Source organism: Palaemon carinicauda, chromosome 9, assembly GCF_036898095.1.
Source record: "Palaemon carinicauda isolate YSFRI2023 chromosome 9, ASM3689809v2, whole genome shotgun sequence".
Classification (NCBI taxonomy): Eukaryota; Metazoa; Arthropoda; class Malacostraca; order Decapoda; family Palaemonidae; genus Palaemon; species Palaemon carinicauda.
Window position 1 is genome coordinate 159,541,326 of NC_090733.1, and position 22,468 is coordinate 159,563,793.

Genomic DNA, 22,468 nt, shown 5'->3' on the forward strand with positions numbered 1-22,468 from the left:
TTTATATAATGGTCATCAAGGTACTTTATAAAAGCAATGTTTCTAAGATGATAGCAGTTTTTACTAAATTGTCTATCTGGATATTGAAAGACAAGTCTCAGTAAAGATACTCTTAGAATACAAACTTTACCAGATATTGGGACAGTTGTTATTAATGTTTATTTGAATATCACCTAAGTTTCTTAGGTTGTTTTTCTTTCTAGTCCCCATCAACTTTTTTTTTATTTTCATTTAAAATTATTTGTTTACTTGCCATCCATTTCCTAGCACTGGTATGAATTTGGTTTAGAGTTTCAGCAGTGTTGCCTATACCATTTATGGAGTAAAAAAAGTGTATCTGCAAATAGTTTGTATTACTCTCAATAGACCAATGACATATACAGAATAAGATTGGGCCCAATACACTCCCCTGAGGTACCCAAATGTTTAATGGTTCATATGATGAATAAGAGTTTCAAATTTACATATAGTAGTTTCTGTCAATCTAGTGGTCTTTTAGGTATCCAAAAGCTTGATCATCTTCTGATGAACTGTAGATCATTACGCAGCAGTGCATGTACTACTGTATCAAAAACAGCACTAAGATAAACCATATTTACCAAAGAACAGATGGCTGTCTCCAGAGTATAATTTTCTGTGCACAGACTGGTTGTCTGGCAAAGCTATTTCTTTAAGTGACTATTTAGTTGTTCAAGAATAACTTATTCTAGCACTTTTGAATTAAAGGATCAATTCAAAATAGGTTTATACAAACTTAATTCCTGATAATCTAGAGATACAGTCCTTTTTCAGCAAGATAAAGATTGACCTCTGAGAGTTAACATTGGCGAAACCAAACAGATGTCAGTACTCTGGTTGAACATCCAATCCACTGTTCTTGTTTTTATTTTTGAGGGCCCTCGGGTTTTTGGACATAAATAACAGCTGACTATCATAAAGCCCACGGCATCTCCTCACATCCTAAGTGTTTGGTGATCTTTGCATAGTGCATCTTAAATTTTGGGTCTCTGGAAGCCTGCTTCATTAATAAAGTTTGCAATGGCATAAGTTTCCAGAAGAGGCCAGTTTCATCCATTTGGAAACTTCATATGAATACCTTCATTCCTCAACAATGTTCTCGAGTGTCTCGTTCACATACTCCTCAATAGTGGGTTTGTCAGCAGCAGCAGCTTCTCCATGTGTAAACACTTTTAGGGTTTATCTTCTTTTGAAATTTATCAAACCTGCCTTATACTTCGAAGTGTGTTGGTCCTTAAAACTGGTGTTTATTAAATTCAGCGACTTCGGTAATGACTGCAGTTGTACTAAAACTCTTCTATATTAGACAAGCAGCATTACGCAACAAATCAGGTATGTAAAGCAAAGGTTACATTACCTTTCCCTGTTCTATTAGTAATTTATTTGAATTAATGACCTTCAGGTAGGTATTCTTAATGGCTCCTTATTTTGTAACTAAAATATTTTGCCTCTATATTTTCTTTAGTTTAGTGGGAGATGCCGTAGATCGTCTTGGTTCTGGTGTTCGTCACAGCCATCCGTAAACTTGCTGTACAGCTGCCTAGCAGCGCTTTCTTGCGTATGGTTTTGGTATCCACTGTCATGTTTTCTTCCTGTAGTCACTGATCCAAAGGGTTATTGCAGACCCCCTACATACAATGGCCATATTCTGTGAAGTTACCACCCTTTTGGCAGTCTTGTTGAAAAGTCTCATTTGCTGTGGCCCTATTTTTTGGTTCTGAGTGTTCGTCACAGCCATCCGTAAACTTGCTGTACAACTGCCTAGCTTTCATACGTATGGTTTTGGTATCCACTGTAATGTTTTCTTCCTGTAGTCACTGATCCAAAGGGTTATTGCAGACCCCCTACATACAATGGCCATATTCTGGGAAGTTACCACCCTTTTGGCTGTCTTGTTAAAAAGTCTCATTTGCTGTGGCCCTATTTTTTTCATCCTTCTTGATATATCGAACGGTAGATAAATAGATGCCATAATGGCACCACACATCAGCGTAGGTTCTCCCTTCTTTAATTATGTTGCGGAGTTTCATCTTCACTGGGATAGTTTCTTCCTGTGGAGCTTCAATTCACTGCCAGAAGCCTTAGAACGTGTACAGTAGAATGGTTGGGTAACATCGTAAAACTTGTGTAGGCCTAATAATTTTACACATATACCGCCTGCATTTCTGCTGGTTAAGATCGTCGTCTTCAATTATATTGAATCATTCCGTATTTTGCTTCTAACCTGTGGAAAAAAAAAAAACTATTTTAAATATCTTTGGAAATATTCAGGTCGTGGTTTTGGCATGGTGATTAGTGAGGCAGTAAAGGTTGTTATTTGATACACAGTGATTAATCTCTTTAGTGAGAATATTTTTACATACAGAAATAATTTGTTTTGGAGTAGAGACTAATATCTAAATATTCCTTCCATTTATGCAGGTATTATAGATCCCTAAGTAAAATCTCCAAAAAGTCCAATATTCCCATACTTTATCAAACAGGCAAATTGAACTATAAAAGGGTCCTACTTTTCAACGTTGTATCTAAGATTCAAGTTTTATCCTACCATCTTCAAAATAATTATACAAATAGTTGGTAACAGTTAATGGTAATACAATCTATAATCACGAAAACACTATATTAACTTAAACACTATATAAGAATTGAAAAAAACATCGATATCCCTAAACAAGTCATTAAGCATCAAGAGTGAGAATGAAGCTGTACCAAGTTTCACTTAACTATCTAACTCCAATATCTGGAAGTCTTGAACTAAAACTATTTAATCTGGCTAACTCAAAATCTTAAGTCTTTAAAAAAAAAAAAAATAAATAAATGAATAAATGAATAAATAAAACTCAAGAGAAGCTGCATGTCGTTCTACCAGATTATAACAGATTAAGTGTTTTGCTCACATCAATTGAGCACCCTACTAACAGTATTTTTCAAAAGCAAATTGGCGGCAGTTTCTACACATTTTATTTACTCGGTTTTTTAAACATGAGAGAAACGGCTAAGAGCGAAGAATAATTTTCGTTGGATTTTAATGATTGTTTGAAGTCTACCATAATATCCCCTTTACAGTAAAGGCAATTTGACATAAAATTTTATCTAGTCATTTTTGAGAATATATATAATTGGGTTGGTTTCCTTTTTTAGACTAGGAACCTTTAGCAACAATTTAAATAACTTTCACAAGATGTATATTTACCTTTCGTATGCAGCATTTCTAAAGATGCTAAATAGCATCAATCTCAACAGCTGATCACTATTTTTGCTTCTTAATTTCAAGATCGTTGTCTTCAGTGGTATTGCATCATTCCTGTACTTGCTTCTCACCTGTGAAAAGAAATAATTTTGAATTTCTTTGGAAATATTCAAGAGTGGTTTTGTCGTGGTAATATGTGGAAGTAAAGGGTGTTATTTTATATCTGGTGATGAATAATGTCAACTTAGTGAGGAAACATTTTTACATACAGAAATAAATTTGTTTTGGAGTAGAGGCTGTAATATCTAAATACACATTGTTTATTAATTTTTGCAGATATCTAAGATCCCTAATCAAAAGGTTTCTAGTGTGATGTTTGCATGCATACTTTTTTTCAACTATAAAAATATCTTGATTTTCAATGCTCTAAGATTTGAGTTTTATCCCACCAACATTTCTAAAAAATTTCATGTATAGATATTTACATATTTATGAACATTCATTTAACATATTTGTTTACAATCACTACTACTGCACCATATAATCATACACAAAACAAGCTAAATTAACTCGAGATTGGTCACTTCAATACCTTTAACTTAAACAAGTTTTTTTAATACAATACTACTGAACACGTGAGCCATGATTTTCTGTAACTCAAGTCTGGCTGTTGTTCAAATGAGAAAGCCATTAAAAGAAGTCGAGCAGTTGAAATAAGTATTTCAGCCAAATATTGTCCAGAATTAAACTAAAACCATTATGGATCATTGAGTTGTATATTAGGAATCCAATCGTTTTGGAAAACAGCTAGAAGCACTAGAAGTAAGGACGCTTCAATGAACGAAAATTATGGTAAATATGTTTTAACATTCTACGATGGAATATGTATACATTATATAGGGGCAAAATCCCTACCAGCTCAAATATCTGCTGTTCTCAAAGGTAAAATAATGAAGGAAACAGTATGGGATAAGCTCTGAAAACTCAGATCTTTCTCCATTGAGTAATAAACTGGGTAATTGTTGTTTTGAAATCTAGATACGTAATCATACTGTGCAAATCTTATACAAAAATCAACAACTGACTGATGAGACAATTCCAAATTTATGGGGAAGGGTATACGTTTTTGCCATTGATTCAGAGTTACCTAAAACCTACAGATATGTATGTACTGTAATTCAGGGAACGCGTGCAAATCTAACCAAAACTATACTATGGCCTGACTAAAAGGTTTTGCGATTACCATACCTTTATTGTTGCCATATAAAGTAAAAAAAAAACTAACAAATATTAAAAAAAAAAAAACTATAAAGATTGTCGAGGCTAAAGGATTTCAATAGGGGACTGGACAGTATCTCTAAATATTAAATTGCTCTTCTGCCAAGTCAGTTTCCATGAGAAAATTGTAGAGTTTCTTATCAATATGATATATTTGAAGCTTTGATAGATACTAAATTCAGGACAAATTTTCTCTGTACGAGAATCTAGCGACCTGTGTCAAATATCTCTAGATATAACAAGTGAATGTGACAAGGACGCTCAGGGTACCTTCTAAATTCTAGGACTAGGTCTGAGGTCCTGTTAGTAATTTTACTTTTCCTATTACTTATCAATATATGATCACGACCACAAAATGTATAAATATTTTATAACATTTTCGTTTGTAGCCATTGAAAAAGGATACAGAAAAAGAGGCAAATTATTTTAGTTACAAAATAAGGAGACATTACGAATTCCTACCTGAAGGTCACTAATTAAAATAAATTACTAATACAACAGGGAAAGGTATAGTAACCTTTGCTTTACGTACCAGATTTGTTGCTGTGTAACGCTGCTTGTTTAAAATAGAAGTGTTTTAAGGACCAAAACACTTCGAAGTATAGGGCCTTGTGTTCTTGGAATTTAACAACTAATTGCCAATTTGTAAAAATAACGCGGAGTATTGGGCCTTTGTAGTCGTGAATTAAAGAACCTTCCTTTCTCTTTCAATATACTTAAGGGTATATAGTCCGTGTAGTCGTAGAATTTAGCAAAGTTTAAAGATCAAAATACCTTCGAAAATTTGGCCAATAATCGTGGAATTCAAGTCATTTTCTCATGACCAGAATACTTCGGAGGATTTGGATCTTATAATCATCGAATTAAACAAATGCCATTTTTCTCATGACCAAACCCCGTACATAAGAGCTTCATATCCACCATTTTCCAAAACAAAATACTAAAGATTATTAACCACTTCCACTTTCTCCTCCCAGTAGACCAGGGACGATTAGATTTGTGTTGACGAAAATTTTTACAATTAGCTCAAGATCAGAATAGCAATTCGGAGGTTTTGGTTCCCGTAGTCGAATTTTACAAGATCCTTTATCTCAAAGTAATTTGGAGGATTGGCTTCTCTTCACAGTTGGGGAGTTTACAATCTTAATTTTCACGAGACTATAATACTTGGGAGGTTGCGGTCTCTGTAATCGAGAAATTTAACCATTTTCTTTTCACCATAATTTCTTGAAATTTGGCCTCTGTAGTTACTGGTTAGGGAATTATTTGGCCTCTAGCCATGGAATTTAGAAGCAGTCATTTGCCGATGACTACAGAACTACAGGGGATTTGACCACTGTATTTGTTAAATTTAACATTCTTATTTCTTATTTCTTCACCTTGACCAAAATACTTGGTGATCACTGTAGTTATGAAATTCAACATCCTTATTTCTCAAGACCGAAATACTAGAGAAGATTTGGCCTTATAAACGTGGAACTTAGCGAATTTCTCATGAACAAAACTTTTTGGAAGTTGACTGGGGCCTTTGTAGTCCTGGAAGTTGACTGGGGCCTTTGTAGTCCTGGAAGTTGACTGGGGCCTTTGTAGTCCTGGAAGTTGACTGGGGCCTTTGTAGTCCTGGAAGTTGACTGGGGCCTTTGTAGTCCTGGAAGTTGACTGGGGCCTTTGTAGTCCTGGAAGTTGACTGGGGCCTTTGTAGTCCTGGAAGTTGACTGGGGCCTTTGTAGTCCCGGAAGTTGACTGGGGCCTTTGTAGTCCCGGAAGTTGACTGGGGCCTTTGTAGTCCCGGAAGTTGACTGGGGCCTTTGTAGTCCCGGAAGTTGACTGGGGCCTTTGTAGTCCCGGAAGTTGACTGGGGCCTTTGTAGTCCCGGAAGTTGACTGGGGCCTTTGTAGTCCCGGAAGTTGACTGGGCCTTTGTAGTCCCGGAAGTTGACTGGGCCTTTGTAGTCCCGGAAGTTGACTGGACCTTTGTAGTCCTGGAATTTGTTTAACAAACCATTCTCTTATTGCCAAAACTCTTCGGGAAAAAATAATGATCTCAGTCGTGGAGTTTGACAACTTTCATCTCTAGTGACCAAATCAGGCTCCTCCTACCATGACCGGATTTTTCTGATACCTGAAAAAATTAAGAGTTGTTCTTACTTCCTTGGTAAATTTAGTTATATTACATCTTGTTATGTTCATGAAATCAGTTAAAAATATTAAAGATTATTTCAGCATAATAAAAATCTAGTTTTATCATATGTACTCTACAAAGCACTGAAGATTTGTGTAAATAAAATTAATAATTCATCATAAGCCCCACTACATAAACTAATTTTATCTCGCATGCAATCTTACAACCAATAAGTTCAACTAATCACTTACTATAATTCATATCTAAATGAAGGAGTGCATATTGTAAGTTACAGTACTTTCGAAAAAGTGTTGGATATATCGATAACTTTTCATTTAGTTAAAGAAAAAAAATATCTAAAACACTTTCAACTACCAAGAAATTTTCTAAAAATATATTCGAGAGTTGTCTGGCTCCCTTAAAGTCTCTGAATCAGGCTACGAGCAAATCAAATCATATGAAAAATTATGGTGAAAGTTTCTAAGCGGCATACTGGGGTACGACTCCCGCTCCAACTCATTAGTTTCTTTGGTCGCTGCAACCTCACCATCCTTGTGAGCTAAGGATGGTGGTTTTGGGAGAGCCTACACGTCTATCTGCCGAGTTATCAGCAGCCAATGCGTGGCCTTCCTTGGTCCTAACTAGGGTGGGGCCTAGGCGCCGGTATGTATATATGGACAGTGTCTAGGGCACTGTTCTGTTCGATAGGGCAATGTTACTGTCCCTTGACCGTGCCCTTCATGAGTGGCATTCAAACCTTTAAACTAGCGTTTAAAGACCGGAAAAATGTTTGAGGCTTATGTCCGCTGAGAAGTTTAATGGCAACGCAAGGGTAATTACGCCATTGTTATTAGTGCGTGCTCCAGAAACAATTGTCAGCCATTTTGTACCATGAAATTAAAAAATCAAGGAAATTGCACCAAGTTTGATTATTATTGTACTTTATGAGAATGGAATGGTGCAAAAGAGGACTGATTGCAAAGAAGCAAAAAGAGAAGCCATTCAACCATTTTAAAGGAACCTTGAATTGAAGGAATCCAACTTCAGAAATTATGCCGATGGAAACACGCTTCATACGATATTAGAAAAGGTAATACATTTAATAACCAAACAGGTAATGAGGGGGAACATTTCTCCAAAAGCACGTCTGGAGGTAACATTAAATTACTACTTTGCTAAAAACTAACTTGTCAGGGAAACTCTCTTCTGGTTGTAGAGTGCATAGTCGACATTCCTACAACTAACTAATTTTACTCGTGTTGAGAGAGAGAGAGAGAGAGAGAGAGAGAGAGAGAGAAAATTTTAGATGTCAAGACTTTAGTTAATCCTCGGAGACTATTTGTTCTTTGGTAGTGAGATTTAGTTTAGACCTTTAGAGTCAGTATGATCTTATGTAACATTCTTGACCTCGTTTACCGTGTTACTGTTTACTGCATCCGCTGGAAGTCTCTTCCAAATTTATGCTATTTTGTATGGAAATAAATTGCCACATTGAGTGGTGGTGTAACCTTTCAATTCCAGTTTGTATCCATTACCCCTTAACAGATTTGTGCTAAGCGTGAATTGCTTGTTAAAATCTACATTTGATATTCCTTAAGAATTTGAATGCCTCTCTAACAGTCCCCTTAGTCATTTAAGTTCAAACGTTCCATCCACCGCCTATATCCAAATTGTCTGTGTTGGAACTATTTTGGTGGCCCTAGTTTGTACTGCTTCCAGTCTATATCCTCCTGAGTACTTTGACCCCAGAATGACTCCGTATTCTAGATGCGGTCTTACTGATGATATGTACAGCTGTAGTACAAACTGTTTTAATTTTCTGTCACCTATTATTTCTTGTGCTTTCTTTTGAGCCTTAATGCTGTTTGGGTAACTTCAATCCTCGTTGATAATACAGAGATCTTTCTCATGGTCCATAATTTCTATTTCATTACCCAGAAAGGAGTAATTTGATTGCGGGTTACTATAACCTATGTGCATGACATTTCCCACAGATAAACATTTGTCATTTTCTAGACCATTCTCCGAGCTTCATTTGTTCCTCTTTATGCCTTTGCGTTTTCGTAGTTCGCAGCATTTATGCCTGGTTTAGCATCTTCTGCAAATTGCACTAGTTAATCCTAAATCTACGTCGATATAGATCAGAAATAGCAATGGACCAAGGACTGATCCTTATGGTACTCCGCCTTATAACAGCTCCCCAATCTGAAGCTTCTCCATTGATTACAACTTTTCAGTTTGTTAGTCAATCTTCGATCCATTCAGCTGGCTCGTCAATGTCTAGTGCTTTAATTTGGACCATCAATTTTTTTATGAGGAACTTTGTCAAAAGCCTTTGTCAAGTCTAGGTATAGGGTGTCTATTACCACGCTTTCGTCATTAACTAAACGTGTACAAATCCCAACTGATTTATCACACGTCCTCTTTCGTCCAAAGTCTATCAAAAGATAGTCTAAATATGTTCTACTATTGAATCAGCTATAATTAATTTTTTTTAAAGGCACTGAAATATATGAGAGAGAGAGAGAGAGAGAGAGAGAGAGAGAGAGAGAGAGAGAGAGAGAGAGAGAGAGAGAGAGAGAACGAGCGCTTTTGGTTAAGACTTAGTCCGCCCAGGGAGGCTATTTTTCTCTCAGGTAAAGTTTTATGGTTTAAACTTTTAAGATTGTATTTATGATCTTGTCTACTACTAGAACTCATTAGCTGTTTTACTGTTCACTACATCCGCTGCTAGGCTATTCCATGTATTTTCTATTTTGTATGTAAAGAAATTATCACATTGTGATTCATCTTCAATTCCAGTTTATATCCGTTCCCTCTGGACTGATTGTGCTAAGCGTGAATAGAGTGTTGTAATCTACATTTTATTCCTTCAAGAATTCTAAATGCCTCTTAACTGCCTCGTCATATGTAGATTTTGTAGATCAAACAAGTTCAAATGTTCCATCCTTTATATCCATAGTGCCTTAGTATTGGAACTTTCCCCTAGCTTGTACTGCTTCCAATCTACCAACACCTTTTTTAATACGCAAGCTGAGAACCGGACACTATTCTCAGTGGGGTCTTACTAGTTGTCTGTACTATAGTAAATTATTTATATAATTGAATTGTCTATATAACTTAGTTTTTATGCTTCCTTTACATCTTTTATGCACTGCTTGGTGAACTTGAAATCTAACATTAATGCCGATATCTTCCTCCTGGTCCACACTATCATTACATAGCACTGTATGGGTTACTATAACCTATGTGCACAACTTTGAATTTCTCACAGTTGGAAGGCACTTGCCATTTTTTCGGATCAGTCGCTTAACTTGATTAGATCCTCGCTTAAAGATTCTACGTCAGAGTTCACAGCATTTACAGTTGTCGGCAAATCTGGCTTTCCTACTATTTAATCAAATTTGTGTCTAATTTTAGTAAATAATGAGCTTTTAGCATCTTTTACAAACTAGGGTTGTAGCTTAGCTAGTAATACTGAATTCAATACCTGCTTAGAACATTGTTGCTTCACATTTAAAGCATAAAAAGTTTGCCACAGCCTTGAATTTTACACCATTAAAGTATACCCTTTCTAGATAGTACATCACCAGAACCCACATTCAGTTTATATTCCACAACAACAAAGTGATAACAATAAATTTTCTAGTGGTTTAATATATACAATAGTGTAAAATTGTGTAGGAGTTACTTCAAATTGCTAAAGCCATCACCTAATTGCTAGTTATAAAGTCAACAAGAAAGTTTTTAAAGCAAATAAATTTTACATCTACTGCACCATTTTCTTATTTCTATCCACATACGGTCAAACTCTTCAAGCCTTTAAATGTGCTATATAACAAGTACTGAATGTGATAAGGAGAAAAAATACAGTTTTCTACTTAAATCTTTTAATTCAACTACAATGTCCAGCTACAAGACGAATGTTACAGAATTAACAAAATTCACCTTATTTTTTTTTTTTCAGCAAGAATTCCACCGATTTGTAAAATTTCTAAAGTCATTTTTGTCTTGTTAAAAGTTAGAATCTATTAACCACGTCACTAACTTCTTGCATCCGAACGGCCAGTCAGTACCTGAAAAGTAAATAGAACTTTAAAAATCATTCACTAAAGAGTTTTATCTAAATTAGAACAGCATGAACAAGAAATTACTTTGGCCAATATCACTCAAATCTTATTTCAATTACGGACTACACATTACAACCTGTAAAAACTTATGAATTGCCAAATTTTATGTAGGTATAATCCAGAAGTTTATTTAAGTTTTACCTTAATTAGTTGTGACCCTTCTAAAAGTTCCTTAAATGAAAATAAAGGTTACTAGATCAAAAATATTGATAGGCAATTATATACTAAAAATCAGTTAAAACTTGAAAAGCAAATTTTACTGCACTTCGCCCTATGTTATTTACCTTTAAATTTGTTATTTACGTTATAGATTGAACCTGTGATACCAAGACAGTGTATTGGGGTTTTAGAAAATTGAAAGTAAAGTTAATGATACATTTGTAAGATAAGCATAAATAATTTATGGGGAAAGAGCCACTAGACAAAATATGGTGAGCGGCATTCCAAGTGGAGGTTTACTTCCATCAGGGATCAGCAAAGCTTTTTTTTTAATTATTAGAGATTTATATCTGAATAACACTGTTAAAGGAACTGACGTTTACATATGACTTAGGCATGGTAAACAGATTAAGTAAAGTTCAAAGCATGGGAAAAGATAGCTAGAGGAAACGATTGAAGGTTAAGAGATGATTAGTAGTAGAGACGTATTTAGTAAGAACTCAAGTGGAAGATGGAACCGTACTACTGGGAAAATATAACAGGAGTGAGAAGGCAGCGAGTGAAAGAAGCATTGCTAAAAAAGAGAAATAACTATGACAAGAAAATAAGATAGGCTCAAAATAAAATTTACCAGGCCCACACTTATATATGGGGAAGAAAATAGTTAAAGAGGAAATCAGAACTGATGAGGATGGCGAGAGATTACCGTAATATTTCTACCTAACTATGAAGTTTAGCGACTGCATAGTGACTAGCAGTTAAAATGAGATTGACAGGGAATATTTAAAGATTCCCTAATATTACTAGAAGTTTCCCACAGGAAGGAAAGCAATATAATGTGCTGTAGTAACTGCTTTGATAATAAAAAGATCCTTAGTACCAATCCCAAGTCTTGTATTAAATGCAAGAGTGAAGAACTGACCCAGTAAGTGAAGGAATGAGGTTCAGGGAATGGTACAGAAAAGGAAAAAATTAGTATGAAAAAAAAACCCAAAAGGCCAAGTATAAAACCTAAGAGTTAAGAAAATGTGGAGACAAGTAGGAAAACGGCATTGGAAGTGAATAAGTACCCGAAAAATTGTTTGTAAAAAAATATTTGGTAATTTAAATAATCTGAGTGAAAAAGATCTGAAAACCTTCAATATAAAATTAATGTATATGAACCTTGTTGGTACTCCATACTGAGGGGCATCATACTCATATGGCCAGCAACTTGTACATGAGACTAAATGATGTTCCATCAACATTAATTCAAAGATTAATCATTAAAACAGCACAACCCCTGTGGGGAATGTCTGGAGCAGTATTAATGAAGGATTTTGTTGTAATCAAAATGAGAAAAATAGGTGGAAAAGGACCCTGGTAAAAATTAATTCTAGAAAAGATTTAAGAAAATTTGAGAAGGCTGAGATTCATGGAAGGAAATGGCCCACACCCTTTTATCAGAAATGGATATGGATAAGAGTCTTAATGGCAAGATTAAACAGCACTCCTTTGCAAAGAAGATTCTTGTCAAAGCAAAAACATAACTGGACTGAGGAAACATGGTCGAAAGGGAGGTTGGCACTCAGGACCATGCAACACAGCAACGAGTTGTTACAGATACAGAGTTTCACATACATCATACATATACCAAAGGCACTTCCCCCAATTTTGGGGGGTAGCCGACATCAACAAGAAACAAAAAAAAAAAAGGGGGACCTCTACTCTCTACGTTCCTCCAGCCTAACCAGGGACTCAGCCGAGTTCAGCTGGTACTGCTAGGGTGCCACAGCCCAACCTCCCACATTTCCACCACAGATGAAAATTCATACTGCTGAGTCCCCTACTGCTGCTACCTCCGCGGTCATCTAAGGCACCGGAGGAAGCAGCAGGGCCTACCGGAACTGATAAATGAGTTAAGAGTGATGAGCAAGTAGGGGTGATGATCAGGTAAACACCTGACACCTGGGCAACATTTAGGAGCCTGAAGCCAACTTACAACCAACCTTAATATGACTTCTATAGGTGGCAGAGCTCTTCTGCCAGTACAGAGGTCTCCTTACTATCCTAACAGTTTCTGGGCTGGGGGATAAATTATTTGGAGTTTCTGACCTCCAGATAGAACTGACGAAAACAGCCACTGACAAGGGACAACCACGCTTTTCACTACTGATGTCACCACGGGAGACTTGCACTGGGGACATCAGGGGAGAGATAGCCTTCGCTGCAAGCTCCAATGTTATAGCAGGCCTACCTGAAACCATAGGGTCAAGTCTTCCTTATGTCAAAAGTAGCCATCAGTGATCTGCAGAGAAAACAGCAAAATGCCTTGCACCTTTCAATGGTGTGCGACGAACCCTGGGAACTCAACCAGTGTCAATCTGATGGATAAGAGCTACTAATGCGTACTCCGCTGGGACCGAGGCTAAAGTACGCACAGGGGTGGAAAAACATTTGAACGAGAGTTTAGTAAAGAATTTGTGTCTTGCTTGGCATTGCCAAAAACTTCAGAGTAGCGTTAGATCTTCCCCGGCCAAAAATATGCGCTGCCACTACACAAGCACCACACTGCACAAGGATGACTGCGAATAACTCCCCCTAAAAGACACATCAAGTTTACACCAGATAGAATGTTCACCCTTTCCCTCCGCAAGTATGATTCTTGCTTTATTATAATTACATATGTAATAAACAGCCAGCATTCACTCCATGCAAGAAAAATAGAAATTTTGCTAAGTGTAAAACAGTAAATTTGTACTCGTGGCCGAAAATCTAAGTGGAACTCATACACAGATGGGCATAGTTCTTCACCAGCAGTCACTTTCTATTGTTAACTACCATAGTAACGAATTAAACGGCTGTTCCAGCTCACTGAAAGTCTTCCTACATAAAGGGATAGTTTTGCATATACAGAGAAAAAAAAACTAATACAAAGCACCCTAAAGTTAATTTTCAAAAGACTTACAGGATCAAATTATGTTGCACTTAATTTCTACCATAATTGGAAAAAAGACATAAGTAGAGAAACTTTCTTCTAGTTAAAGTTTTACACTAGTAATTGTATACAGATTAACTTACAGGTGAATAAAAATCCTCGGGATAACCTAGATCTTATAGCACAGGGTTTGTAGATCCATGCCTTCGGTTTTATTGTTGACAAAAACAATCTGGTAGTGTGGTGTATCCTTCCACCAAACTGGCCTTCTAATATCAAATTTGTTCTTGAACCGACTAAGAAGTCTTAAGTGTAAGTCTAAAATACTGACATTACACAATTTAACGCACCTTTACTACCACTCTTAGGACTAATTTTACTAATATCATTTTAACCGAAAAGAAAGACCAACGCGAAGAGAAAAAATTACCAGAAGCAATAAGAAAAGCATTCCCAAACTCGAACAAAAAAAACTCCCAAACTCGAACAAAAAAAACTCCCAAACTCGAACAAAAAAAACTCCCAAACTCGAACAAAAAACAAACTTGAAAAATACCCAAACTTTAAAAACTTAAAATCGAAAACTCGAAAAACTCAAAGTAAATAAAACCCAAACTCGAACCCCACAAAAAAATCCCAAACTTGAACCAAAAAGAAAAACCCAAATTCGAACCAAAAAAAAAAAATCCCAAACTTGGACCAAGAAAAAAAAAAAATCCCAAACTTGAACCAAAAAAAAAAATCCCAAACTAACCAAAAAAAAAAATCTCAAACTCGAACCAAAAAAAAAAAAATCCCAAACTCGAACCAAAAAAAAAAAATCCCACACTAACTAAAAAAAATCCCAAACTCTAACTAAAAAAAATCCCAAACTCAAACCAAAATAAAAAAATGCCTAACTCGAACCAAAATAAAAAACCCCAAACTCTAACCAAAATAAAAAACCCCAAACTCGAACAAGAAAAAAAACCCCAACTCGAACAAGAAAAAAAAACCCAAACTCGAACAAGAAAAAAAACCCAAACTCGAACAAGAAAAAAAACCCAAACTCGAACAAGAAAAAAAACCCAAACTCGAACAAGAAAAAAAAAACCTCCAAACTCAAACAAAAAAAATCCAAAACTCGAAAAGAAAAAAAAAAATTCAAACAAAAAAAAACCAAAACTCGAACAAAAAAAACCAAAACTAACAAAAAAAACCAAACTAGAAGAATAAAACCAAACTAAGAAAAAACACAAAAAAAAACTAACATAAAACCTAACTAAAAAAAACCGCTAACTTGAAAAAACCCAAACTCAAAAATATCCAAAGTAAAAAAACCCAAACAATAAAACCAAAACTCAAAACATAAAAATCCCAAACTTGAACGAAAAAAAAAATCCCAAACTTGAACGAAAAAAAAAAATTCCCAAACTAATGAAAAAAAATCCCAAACTCGAACAAAAAAAAAATCCCAAACTCTAACAAAAAAAAAAAATCCCAAACTCGAACAAAAAAAAAATCCCAAACTCGAACAAAAAAAAATCCCATACTCGAACCAAAAAAACCTAATCCCAAACTCGAACCAAAAAACAAACCCAAACTCGGACAAGAAAAAAAACCCAAACTCGAAAAAAACCCAAACTCGAACAAGAAAAAAAAACCCAAACTCGAACAAGAAAAAAAAACCCAAACTCGAACAAGAAAAATCCAAAACTCGAAAAAAAAACTAACAAAAAAAACAAAATTCAAACAAAAAATAACAAAACTTGAACAAAAAACCAAACTAGAAAAATAAAACCAAACTAAGAAAAACACCAAACAAAAAAAAACCAAACTCGAACATACAACCTAACTAAAAAAAAACGCTAACTTGAAAAAACCCAAACTCAAAAAAATCCAAAGTAAATAAACCCAAACAATAAAACCAAAACTCAAAACATAAAAATCCCAAACTTAAACGAAAAAAAAAAAATTCCAAACTAATGAAAAAAAAATTCCCAAACTAATGAATAAAAAATCCCAAACAAATGAAAAAAAAAATCCCAAACTCTAATGAAAAAAAAAAATCCCAAACTAATGAAAAAAAAAAATCCCAAACTAATGAAAAAAAAAAATCCCAAACTAATGAAAAAAAAAATCCCAAACTAATGAAAAAAAAAATCCCAAACATCCCAAACTCGAACAAAAAAAAAAATCCAAAACTTGAACAAAAAACAAATCCCAAACTCGAACAAAAAAAATCCCAAACTCTAACAAAAAAAAAAGAAAAATCCCAAACTCGAACAAAAAAAAAGAAAAATCCCAAACTCACAAAAAAATTCCCAAACTAACAAAAAAAAGAAAAATCACAAACTCGAACAAAAAAAAGAAAAATCCTAAACTCGAAAAAAAAATCCCTAACTCGAAAATAAAGCCCCACTCAAAAAAAAAAAAAATCCCAAACTCGAGCCACAAAAAAAAATCCCAAACTCTAACCCCCCAAAAAATCCCAAACTCGAACTCCCCCCAAAAAATCCCAAACTAAAAACCAAAAAAAATCCCAAACTCTAACCAAAAAAAATCCCAAACTCGAACACCCCCCACAAAAAATCCCAAACTCGAACACCCCCACAAAAAATCCCAAACACGAACACCCCCACAAAAAATCCCAAACTCGAACCCCCCAAAAAATCCCAAACTCGAACCCCCCCAAAAAAAATCCCACACTCGAACCCCCCAAAAAAAATCCCACACTCGAACCCCCCCCCAAAAAAAAAAAAAATCCCACACTCGAACCCCCCAAGAAATCCCAAACTCGAACCCCACCCCCCAAAAAAAATCCCAAACTCGAAACAAAAAAAAATCCCAAACTCGAATAAAAAAAAAATCCCAAACTCGAACCAAATAAGAATAAAATCCCAAACTCAAAACCATACAAAAAAAACTACTACCAAAATAAATCCCAAACTCGAACCACAAAAAAAACTCCCAAACCAAAAAACTACCAAACCCGAAGAAAAAAATCCTAAAAGATAAAAAATACCCAAACTAGGAAAGTATTTTCCTAACTGAAGAAAAACTGACTAAAAGAAAAGATTTCCTAAACTCAACTACCTAAGAAAAAAAAAATTTCCAAACGCGAAGAATAATTTCTCAGACGCGAGGAAAAGGCACAAAGAAAAAAATTTCTAATCTAAAACAGAAATTTCCCAAACAAAAAGCAAAAAAAAAAAAACCGAAAAACAAGTCTATAAAAGTCCTTTAAATATTCCTTAAAAACCTATATACCAGAAATAGGACTAACTTAGTTTTTTAAACTGGAGACGCAATACCAGAGTCAGTCTACACTTAAATGATCATATAACTAACCAAATATTCAGTATGGGAATTTTCTTAATTCTGTGTTCAACTTAGAGATTGCCGTTTAACCACATGCCCACTTTAAAATGTTCTTTTAAAGAGCACCTTCATTCAAATTTTAACCCATCTTTAATTTAAATAACACCATATGCCTTTACAGTATTCACTTCCTCTTACAACCATTAAGTGTTGAAAAAGCATTTTCAATTGACGGGGGTTGCCTTAATGCTCTAGTCTGTTCTTGGAATTATTTTTTCAGGTTATCTACTTCAAATCTCTAGTTTCAAATTTTAGTGTTGATAAGTAAAACAGTACAGTAAACGTGGCCCATTCTTTTCTGAAAGAGCTTTTGGCTGTAATAATTTGCTCAAAACGGGCGATTTGTCAAAAGCAAAGTAACAGCGGTAGTTTACCTTATTACTGGAACTATTTAAGGAAAAATTTTTAACACATTTTCAGGTAGCGAGAAAATTTTTTTCGCTTATTAGAATAGTCTAAAAAATAGCTCTCTTAAATGCATACAATTTATTGACCGATCAGAGTTTCATCAACTATGTTCATCACTAAACTAAACTATCAGAACAAAATTTCAAGAATTTTACAAACAGCCGGAAGAGTAATTATGGGCCTTGAAATACGGTTAAGTACATAAGTCAAAAAACAGGTTTTTCCTAGGCCAATCTCGTATTACAAGAACTACATAACTCCGTAACCTGTAAAACATACAGCTGTCCCAATTTAGTTTTAATTTCCATATCTAACTGTACGCAGAAATTAAACCTCAACTTTTATCTTTATAGAAAATTAGAGGTTTTAAGTCCAATTACCCCAGTGCAGTTGTAATACTTCGGACGACCAAGTAAACTAATATTTGCCATAACTCAAATCATGCTACTACAACTTCCTTTGGCCCCATTTTAGTTTACTTATTAAATATCCACTTAATTCCCCACGAAAATTTTTTTCGAACAGTTCTATCAATTTTTGACAATTTTGGAGCAAACTTAAGTTTCCTAACCCCCCCCCCCCCCATTCAAATATAAGAGGTCCCTGGGAGATGCTGGTTTTTGGGGGTGGGGAAATACCAAACATAAGAGCGATTGTGAATGTCAAAACAAACTTGATAAAGTTTTAGAAATTAAAACTAACGTGAAGCAAAGGCAAAAATTACATTTTATTTGTCCAAGGATAGCTTCACTCGCAAGTAAACATTACGGATCTTGAATCATGCATGTGCTTGTGCACGCTAACCATGAGTTTAGTGATATATGTCTGATAAGGAATAGCCATACAGTGATTTATAGTTATAACTAAATCTATACAGAATTTCGAAATACATTTGAACTCCTCTGGGAGACTAGTGTTGCGGCTATAGTCATGTTAAACACGGAAAGGTATAGTTTGAAAACGTTCGGGAACTTGTGCACATGATTCATAAAACTGGCTAATTATTAAGTCGTACAAAATAGAGAAAAGTCCCAAGGAATAACAAACATGTACAGTAACCCACTAAAAGTTTAATTTCATGAAATTCCCATTTTCGTTATTCAATGTGATTTACCATGTCCAGCAACCATTTGTCAACTCAAAATTGCTAGAACTTACATTACATGCAGCCAATTAAGTTTCGAAAGAGATCCCAGATTTTTCGACCAGTGCGCACTGAATATATTTGGCTTTCAACTCAAATTCTTAATACTCCTTAATTCCCAATTTACTGGTTGGGAAATTAACCTTTATTTCTGCATTAACATGAAACTAAAAGAAAAGTTTCACGGTCATACTTTGCCATTTTAGTGTAAGGATTTTCCTAAAATATACTTATCTATGTATATCTAACATTTTAAAAGACTAAAGCATGTTACCTGATTTAAAAAATACATTTTCGATTAAATCCTATCGTTTAGTTCTAAAACTTCAAGCCAAATTTACTCAAGTACTTCAAAATACGAAATATCAATGTTTAATAACTTGCGTGCTTTAATGGTCGTAAGTAAAGATATTTTTATCAAATTATTTACTCTCATTTATTCCCAATTTCGTTTAAACTTCACAAAATGAAAAAGCCCATTTGTTTTAAGGCAACACCACGGGCCAAAAGTACCCCGTATCTGAAGACGGTAGTATCTGGTTGCGTATTTACTTTCATCGTAAATTTATAGAATAGGGTTAGTTAAAGGAGTTGTCTCGGCGGGATTGAGAACTTAATACACGCAACCGAACCCATGACTGAACGGGAATATGTCAACTTGAACTGGAATTACACACGCGAGAAATTTCAGTACCATCGTAATAACCCTTTATATTTTTAAAAATTTATCCCATTTTAGCCAACTATCCTGCTCAGAAATAAAAACACTTACAATAAGGTACACAAGGATTTACACTAAAATCAAAGCGAAACCCAATCACAAAACCATAAACCTCTTAAATAAAAGACCAAAAACTTACCATTAAGGAATTATCTTTTAAGACGCTTTCAAACAATCACGAGAACCGATCACTAACAACGTGTGAAGAGATCACTAATCAGAGACAAAATATCCTTTCAAGCGTTCCAAACCTCTTGATGAAAAGGGGGTGTATGATGGCCATGAAATAACGGACTAAGCAGACAGGGAGTTTAACTCCATTATTTTTTGTCGCTTTAGCGTCCGTGGAAGACAAAAGCGCCCTCCATGTCCCGTTTTCTTTTACAATTCTTTTTAATGAAAATGTTTCATCCTTAAAGAATTGGGCAGATGTGTGTGTGTGTGTGAGAGAGAGAGAGAGAGAGAGAGAGAGAGAGAGAGAGAGAGAGAGAGAGAGAGAGAGAGAGAGTGTACGACGCTCTAAAGTAAGTCTCACCTCCCGCATATGATCTTATGAAAATCCCCTAATTCAAAATGTGCTTGCAAGCAGCTAGGATAAAATCCAAAAATGTGGGAAACCTGGAGAAGCGAAGCATCAGTGCAATGAATTGTATTTAATAATCTTTGTGGGTGTGGCTATGCAAAATCTTCACCACCTAAATATTTTTTTGTATAATATCCAGTAATGTTATGATAACTTGTTCTATCATACATCATATGCTGTTTGGAAATCCTGTATTTCCTTCACACCACCTGCTCTATGACTAGATTTTTTTTTATTACAGAGTACCATCATTATCCAAGCCATTTTTGTTCCCACATAATTATCATCGTCATCTTTATTTTTCCTCTTATTATTGGCTGATAATAGGCATATTATCGTCATTATTATGAATTTATCTTATTGTGAGTTTATTACCTGTAATTAATTAACATTGATCCTGCTGAGACTACTACAACTTCTACCAATGTACCATATTAAACAATTTTTTTTTCCCGCTCCTGACCTTAGGATTCTGTGGTCAACCTGCTAATGATGTGCTGTAATCACTGATATTATTGCATTTCTTATCTTTTTTTTTTTTTTTTTTTTTTACTGATGCCATAAGTGTAACATCACTGTACCCGTATTGTAACTATATATGGCTTTTGCTGAAATAAAGTTGTTTATTATTATTATTATTATTATTATTATTATTATTATTATTATTATTATTATTATATTGTAACTATATATGGCTTTGGCTGAAATAAAGATTATTATTATTATTAATAATAATAACAACAACAAAAACGACAACAACAGCAATAATAATAATAATAATAATAATAATAAAATAATAATGATAATAATAATAATCATTTAATAGATATACAATTAATCACCCCCCCCCCATATATCTTATACCCGGAGAATATATAATTTGTGAAATAAACTGTAATGTATTTACGATGACTTCTTAACGTATATACCCAGTACAGTAATTTAGAAATATGTGAAGTAATACAAGTGTCACCCAATACAAAATCTACCTCTTCTATAGTCCATTCTTTTAGCGATGCATATTTGCACCGACTCGCGGCGGTGCCCTTTTAGCTCGGAAAATTTTCCGGATCGCTGATTGGTTAGAATTATCTTGTCCAACCAATCAGCGATCCGGAAACTTTTCCCAGCTAAAAGGGCACCACCACGAGTCGGTGCAAATATGCATCGCTAAAGGAAATGGACTATATATATATATATATATATATATATATATATATATATATATATATATATATATATATATATATATATATATATTCAAATAAGCCATATATATTTTTGATATATTAATGTCTGGATTCTCTTAACGACCTCGGGATCAAAGCCCCAGGCGAAATCACACAAAGACAAGAGCTTGGCTCCGGCCGGGAATCGAACCCTGGTCGGCAAGCTTATATAGACAGTGACTAACCCATTCGGCCACGAAGAAAGATATATATATATATATATATATATATATATATATATATATATATATATATATATATATATATATATATATATATATATATATATATATATATAGTGGAATAATTAGAGCTTTAATGTACATATGATTAGCTTTTCGCTTCATAACCACACTTTAAACCCTGGCAGATATTTTAACAAACACATGTCTTTTTCCAGAACACTTGTCACTTACACTTTAACATGAGGAAATTAAGATGACACATCAAAATAAGAGAAACAAGTGTTTGGTTACTAGGTTAACTTTTTATATATTAGATGAGAGAGAGAGAGAGAGAGAGAGAGAGAGAGAGAGAGATCTTCCTTATTTTATTCTCTTGTTGTCTCAGAGAGAGAGAGAGAGAGAGAGAGAGAGAGAGAGAGAGAGAGAGAGAGAGAGAGAGAGAGAGATCCCTTATTCTATCCTCTTGTTGTCTCAATTATTTGAATTTAGATAAGCAGAGGTTTCGTTTCACCCCAGAATATCAGGTAGGAATCACCTGCGTATACTTCTCCGTGATCTTAATTTTGACACATTGTTTACGCATTTCCTTCCACTCTTCGTGAATGACAATGACAAACGAAAGTTCGCACGGAGATTCAAACCTTTCTACCCCTCTCACCTTTACTAACTACAACCCGGTGGTTCGACAATTTGTGGGAGATTGGGATTTCCGGGTGTACTTCTCAAGGTACCTCCTTCAGGGTATGACTACTTCCACTCAGCGTGAATGAATATATATATATATATATATATATATATATATATATATATATATATATATATATATATATATAACGAGGCACTTCCCCCATTTTGGGGGGTAGCCGACATCAACAAATGGAACAAAACAAAAAGGGGACCTCTACTCTCTACGTTCCTCCCAGCCTGACAAGGGACTCAACCGAGTTCAGCTGGTATTGCTAGGGTGCCACAGCCCACCCTCCCCCGTTATCCACCATAGATGAAGCTTCATAATGCTGAATATA

The 22,468-nt window shown here is 34.8% G+C and overlaps 1 long non-coding RNA gene across 1 annotated transcript; it reads right to left on the reverse strand.

Annotated features, from left to right (window-relative positions):
- Positions 1 to 226: 226 nt before the first annotated feature.
- On the reverse strand, positions 227 to 19,721 carry LOC137647313 (uncharacterized). The gene is made up of 5 exons (XR_011045579.1): positions 19,586 to 19,721; positions 10,556 to 10,683; positions 5,019 to 6,607; positions 3,212 to 3,339; positions 227 to 2,242 (listed from the first exon to the last, which is right to left on the reverse strand). It is a non-coding gene; the product is annotated as an uncharacterized lncRNA (long non-coding RNA).
- Between the last annotated feature and the right edge of the window lie 2,747 nt (positions 19,722 to 22,468).